The sequence below is a fragment of the Neopsephotus bourkii genome, unplaced genomic scaffold (genome assembly GCF_033783945.1).
Source record: "Neopsephotus bourkii isolate Nb327-2 ecotype Australia unplaced genomic scaffold, CSIRO-AGI_Nbou_v1 NB_1139, whole genome shotgun sequence".
Taxonomy (NCBI): Eukaryota; Metazoa; Chordata; class Aves; order Psittaciformes; family Psittacidae; genus Neopsephotus; species Neopsephotus bourkii.
Window position 1 is genome coordinate 367073 of NW_026901625.1, and position 6483 is coordinate 373555.

Genomic DNA, 6483 nt, shown 5'->3' on the forward strand with positions numbered 1-6483 from the left:
GTGTCAGTCTGAGATCACATCCTAGAGTGTGTGCTCAAATCTTTATGTTCTGCAGGGCTTTGGAGGGCCTATGTCATGCAGCAGTAGCAATAATGCCTTCACCACTCAGGTACACAGGCGTTTGCATTCAGTACAGTGCATAGAATAAACCCCGTTTCATCATCTCTAGAATTCCCTTTCTAGTCTAAGAAGCACACCTGAAGAAAGAAAAAGAGAAGGTGATGCTCATACCTTGGTGCTTCTCTAGGCTGTTCCCCTTGTCTCCACACTCCGTGCATGGGTCGAGGCCTGCAGGTCAGGGGTGCAGTGGGACACCCGGATCCTGTCCAGCAGAAGGTCCCGATGGTAAGGTTGTTTATCTGCAAAGATACCAGAGTAGGTGCTATATACAATTACTGCCTATCACTGCCAAAAGTCAGATCCACTTCATGTTTTGAATGGTGGTGTGATGATTTCTCTGTTGGCTGTACTTTAGACTTGTTGGCTGTTATTTACAGTTGTGTTTTAACTGTTGGAGGATACCTGGTGTTTAGGTGTGCTATCTGTAAGTCCATGGGAATCAGTCCACATGGAAAAGCTGATTTATTGCTCCCTTAACTAAAGGGCTCTTCAATTGCTGGTGATGCACTTTAGTCATGCTGAGATCAGCAGCGTGGAATCACCGAAGGGAGTTCCTGTCCTTGGGAGGCTCTCAGGCTCCGCAGGGCACAGGGTGGCACTTTGTGGCACTTGTGAATGCTGTGAATTCCCCCTCACCCCAGTGGCTTCCAAGAACTGAATGTTTGCTAAAAGCAGGTTTAGGGAGTTGTTCTGGTCTTGCTGCACTGAAAAGCAGGTGATTTGTGGTGACCAAAACCCAGAAAGTCCAGAGCGTTTAAGTTCCAATAATGGGGTGGAATGTCTCTACCAAGCCCCTTCCGGGGGCTGTGTGCACTTCCCATTACCAAGTTGTTTTCAGTGTGGCAGTTCAGGATAAAGAGCAAATTGCAAGATACGTTGGAGTATAAGAATCTCTGTGACTTCTTGTTCAGTAGAACCCCGGTGTTTACAGCCTGCATTTGTCAAGTTCTTAATTCTTTTTTAACTGAAGTACTAGTGGACATAAGATGATGTTACTGTTCATTTTCCTTCCTACAGAAGAATAAGCTATTGCAGTGCAAGCACACCATGTGTAGCTGTAACTGCCCAGGTTGTGGCTGGGGCTTGGAGGTTGGGGAGAGGTTTAGTGCAGGGAAAGGAGAGAAGAATGTTCTATTGCTTTAACTTAAGTCTAAATAAGTAGCAATATATCAAGAGCTGCTCTTCTGGCACTAGTTAGGAGGGGCAGACTTGAGGTGTGGGTGAAGTAGCTCAAAGCACGCAGTGACCACCCTGACCTTACAGCACAGACGGGACATGAGCCAGGCAGTGTTGTCACCTCTTTTCTCCAGAGGTGGCAGTTAATGTGGGGTCCTGATTTAGAAACTCTTTTTTTTCTGGAGGGCCTCAGGTAGATGAATTCAGGGCTCAGGGGGTGAACTTGGATCTCTGAATATTCCATTGGTGTCTCATGGTGGATGAGTTCTTCTCTAACAGTGGGTTTACTATGAAGTGCAATATGAGAGGAGAGCTCCTTGGTAACCTCCAGCAGTGGTTGCAGCACATCTAGGAGCAGTGTTGAGCAGAGCTGGCTGGCAGTGCCCAGACTAAAGGGGTTTATCTGTTTCACTGCTCTTTTTGTCTTCAGAGACATTGGTCGCTGTTCCTCAGGAGCCTGCTGAGGTCTCTTGGCACAAGTGTACTGTAGGTCAGGTTTCACTTACCCATCCCTCTGCTTTTCAGCCACTTTTGCCTCCAGTTATCCCCAGAACCAGCAAAATTCTTCCTTTGGTGGGTACTTAAGTTTGGTGTGGGAACTGCAGAGTACCACTGAGCACATTAAAGTGCTCTGCAGCATGAAACCACACGTGTAGGTAATGCTCTGTATTGGCAGCCAGAGGTACACACGTCGCATTTGCTCTTCTCAGTGACTGCTGAGACACAGCAGCCTTTGCTTCAGCTGCTCACAAAGCTCAGCATCCCTCTGCTGAGATGGATTGTGGAGCCAGCTTAGCCTAAAGAAAGCCGCTACAGGAGGTACAAAGATCCTTTGGAGCAGCCCCATGGAGTGCTTACTCTGAGCAGTGTTACCACGAGGACAGCTATGAACTTTCTGGCTGTGTTACATATCTATTATGGTGCATGACTGTGATGGAGACCATGGTGCAGCTCCCCAGGGGCTGTTCCGTCTTCCTGCATCCAGCATAGATTGTATCTGGTACTGAGCAGTCTTCTGAAGAGCAAGAACGAGACCCACACGTTATACAGGGGTAATAAACTGTGTTTGGAACAGCTCCAGAAGCACAGATGACCTTCAGACAGCAGCTTTTCTGCTCTGGAAGCCCTGCTTCAGTTACCTGTCTGCAGTGACTGGGCTTCTCCTTGCTCCTCTGAAGAGGTGGAATTCCAAGTCCATGGCAGTGTCTGGCCATCTGCTGCAGGCTGGTTGCACATCCCATCCACTTGCTCTCTGCACCTTATTAACAGGCAGCTTTGTGATCGCAGTCCTGCTTTCCTGTGCTCTTATACCCTGGGCACATGCACTTGCTGCCCACCCATGTGTGGGACACCCCATGCCTGCTGCACAGAGTGGCTGCTTCAGGAAGGTGCAGCCCCCTGACCTTCTGCATCTCCAGCTCTTAGAACACAGTTGCATCTGAGGAGCAGCCCAAAGGCAGGAGCACGTTGTACCTCTGGCTGAAAGACTTGCTGGCTGAAAGGGGGATTTCCTGCTGGAGCTCCCACATTGCTCCCAGGTCCTTGTGTAGGGCAGCAAACCACGCTGCACCCGCAGGCTGTGCCGCAGTCACGAGCAGGAGTGCTTGCTCCATTGAACAACCATCTCTGTGTTTGCACTATTGAAAGTAAGGCATGAATTGCAGAATGAGCTGGGTTTGTGTCCTGTGCATAATGAATTGAATTAAATTGAGAGCATTCTGTGATAATTTGGGTTCTTTTGTCTTTCATTTGTGCTGTTTCGGAGAAAACCATTGAGTCAAGGCCTGTTCGCAGTTAAGGATCCTGTGATCTTCCTGCGTGCCCAGTTCCAGGGAGGGAGGATTGACCTCCCATCCCTCCCAGGACGTCTCCCTACAGGAAGGTAGGAGATGGTGGAAGCCATCAGGAGCTTCGGCTTCATCTCCTGAGCCAGGCTGAGTACTTGCTGGATTGCTTCCCAGTTGGTTGCCAGGGCCCATCACCACCACAGGAGGGCCCCCACCAGCCGTGCAGGGCACAGAGCGGGGCGCTGGCAGCTCCGGGCTGCACAGACCCCACTTTCAGCTGGCACAAGTGAGGGACATGAGTCCCATGGGTTGTGTTTGGCTTCCCTTGGGTTCCTCCTGGCTCCCGGTGCCGGTGGAGCCCAGGAAACCAAATGAGCTCTGCCCGTCTGTTGTAACCCAGCCCCACACAGACCCAGCAGTGATGGATCCCTTGCCAAGGAGATGCTGCTTCACAATGCAGAGCACCTTGATGGCTTTGTAGGACAGCCACAGAGCTCCACCTGCGGTGCCAGGAGAGCCAGAGCCGGTTCCCTGCTCGCTGCCGTGTGGACACCTCTGGCAGATCCGGTTGTGGTCATTGCCCTGCCCTTGCTTGTTCCCTGCCTGTGGCGAGAGCAGCAGCTGGGCTCTGCCAGGCTCAAACCTGCGGCAGGGCAGCTCCTGGCTCTGCCCCAGGGATGCTCAAAGCTGCTGCTTGCCCTGTGGGGTGATGGTGCCCACCCCATCTTTAACCATGTTGATGGCTGCCCCCCCCCCATCTCCCCATATCGAGTCCCTGCCAAAACCTTGCATTCCCTGAGCCCTCATCCAGCCCCGGGGAAAGCCCCCAGATGGGGCCCTCCTCACCCCACAGCAGCCCCACGCTCACTGCCTGCTGCTGCTGCCACTGGGCTGGGATCTGCCTTGTAATTCCCTGTTAATACAGAAGGGAAGGCTCTGGGGAGGCCTTAGAGCAGCTCCAGGGCCTAAAGGGGCTCCAGGAAACCTGGAGAGGGGCTTGGGACAAGGGCCTGTAGGGACAGGCCAAGGGGAATGGCTTGAACCTGCCCCAGGGGAGACTGAGCTGAGCTCTTAGGCAGAAGCTCTTCCCTGTGAGGGTGCTGAGGCGCTGGCACAGGGTGCCCAGAGAAGCTGTGGCTGCCCCATCCCTGGCAGTGCTCAAGGCCAGGTTGGAGCAATCTGATTTGCTCTGGGAGCAGGAGGCTCCCACACCCTCCCTCACTGTGGGGTCAGACCCCAACGTGCCCCATGCACACTGGGTCCTGAATCAATGATTTAAGCCTGCCTGGGCAGGAGGAGCAGCCCCAGCAGCGAGCACCCACCTCAGCAGCACCCACGGTCCATTGGCATCACTGGTGGCTCCAAGTCCTTGCTCCTCCAGAGGCCCCGGTGCTGTGGGACAGACCCAGCCCACACCAGCATCCCCTGCAAATGGGGATCACTGCAGCAAGGTCAGTGCTTTTCTAGCCTCATGCTCCAAACAACCCCGTGCCACCACCCCTCCCACCCTGCTGCTCCCCATCAGCCTGAATTTAGCCCGTTACCCACCTGAACACAGCTGAATCGATTTCCTTGGTGAATGATGAGCTCCCATCACCCCTGTGCCCTCCCCTCTTCCGTCCCTTGGTGGCTTCTGGATGGAAAGGCTGAAGAAGCGCTTGCTCCTGACCTCAGGGTGTGCTTGGAAGGGGAAAAGGGCCTCATGAAGACCATAAATCACTGAGCAGCTCCGTGCCTCAGTTTCCCTACCTGTGGATCAGTGCTAAGGGTGGGAGGGGGTGCAGCACTGGGAAGGAGGCTGCTTGCCCTGGCCATTGACAGGTAGATCGGCCTAAAGGTTTCCAAAGCTGCTTCATCCGAAGGGCATCATCCACACGGATCACCCCACTGGCACTGCCGAGGGGTGGTTTCATTTCAGTCACCCCTGAGGAAGCGCTGGTGAGGAGAGGCCTGCTTTGATTCCTTCATGCATTAATCAATAGGTGCCCATGAAGCCTCTGGAGCAGGCAGGGGGGCACTGGGGAGTGGGCACCTCCAGCATGGGACCCTCGGCAGGGCCAAGGGCTCTGTGAAAGAAGGACACAGGGATGGAACCACTCCAAAAATCACTTTTATTGGGTGCTTAAAATAGAGCCTGGCACACAATGTTCTCGCTTGGCTTTGCTGGGAGAAGCTCAGTTGCATGAGATCCACGATGCTGCTCGCACTGAGGAGGAGGGAGAGGGGCAGAAGCAGGGGAATGAGGGATTTTCTGTCTCTCCTCAAATGAAGGCAATAAATACATCACCAAAGAAAAAAGAGAAGTTGAACCTGAGGAGCAGCTCAGGAGAGCGGTTCATGGGGGAGGAACCAGTGCCCCGAGGTGGGACCTGGTGGGACAGGCTGGAGGAGAAGCATTTCCCAAGCAAGCCTTTGACATCCTGGGTGGATGGGAGGGAGGGAGGGAGGGAGAGGACAGGAGGTGATGGAGCCACCCCTGCTCTTCACCTGAGCATCTCTGGGAGCTGCATCCCTGCGCGGTGCCCTGGGATGGAGCCTGCTGCTCCCTGTGGCCAGTGAAGCTGCTTCAGTGTTGGATCCCTTCTGCTGCTTAAACCCCATCACCTTGCTCTAACTGGAGTTGCCTTTTTACAGTGTCAAGGTCCTCTGGACCCTTCAAAGCCCCAGCAGCTGGGCACAACCAGCTCCACCCCAGGGAGTCCGCATCCACATGGAGACACCAACTCCTGGGGTGCCTTCACCCCGTCACCCCCAGGGCTGGCTGGGATGGGTCTTCCTGGTCTTTCCTATGGGAGGACCCTGGGCAGGGTGCTGGCCGAGCTCTGTGTGCACTGTGCCAACACCACGGGGCTGCACCAGGCTCTTGTGTGTGTTGGTGAAGGCACGTTGTGTTTGGGGCTGCAGCGAAACCCAGCCCAGAACCCTTCCTGCTAACAGGCAGGGGCGAGGGGCAGCCCCAAGCAACGGGATGCCTCGTTCACATGAACCAGGGAGAGGAGCATCGCAGCAGCATCAGATTTGGCTTCGCTGCATCCCTCGGTTTGGCACATCCCAGGGGCTACTGGTGCATCCTCCCCTTCACAAGCACAGGGGTGCAGAGGGTGCAGGGCTGTTCCACAGAGCCTCAGCATCTGCAAGGGGCTCCTGCCATGAAGCTCTCCAGCCCCTCACCAGAACACAAAGGATTTACTTCCTTTTTTTCCTTAAACAAGACCAGAAAAGCAAATTCCTCCCCCTCCCTTTTCTTCCCAGTTTTCCTCTCTTTTCATTCTTCAACATCAGCCACAGGTTCCCAAGCCAGCTTTGAGCTCACACCGGGATGCAGGATCCCACCTGCTCCAGCCAGCCCCATGGGGATGCCAACTCAGAGATGCCACCATCAGCATCTCTGTTATTTTAC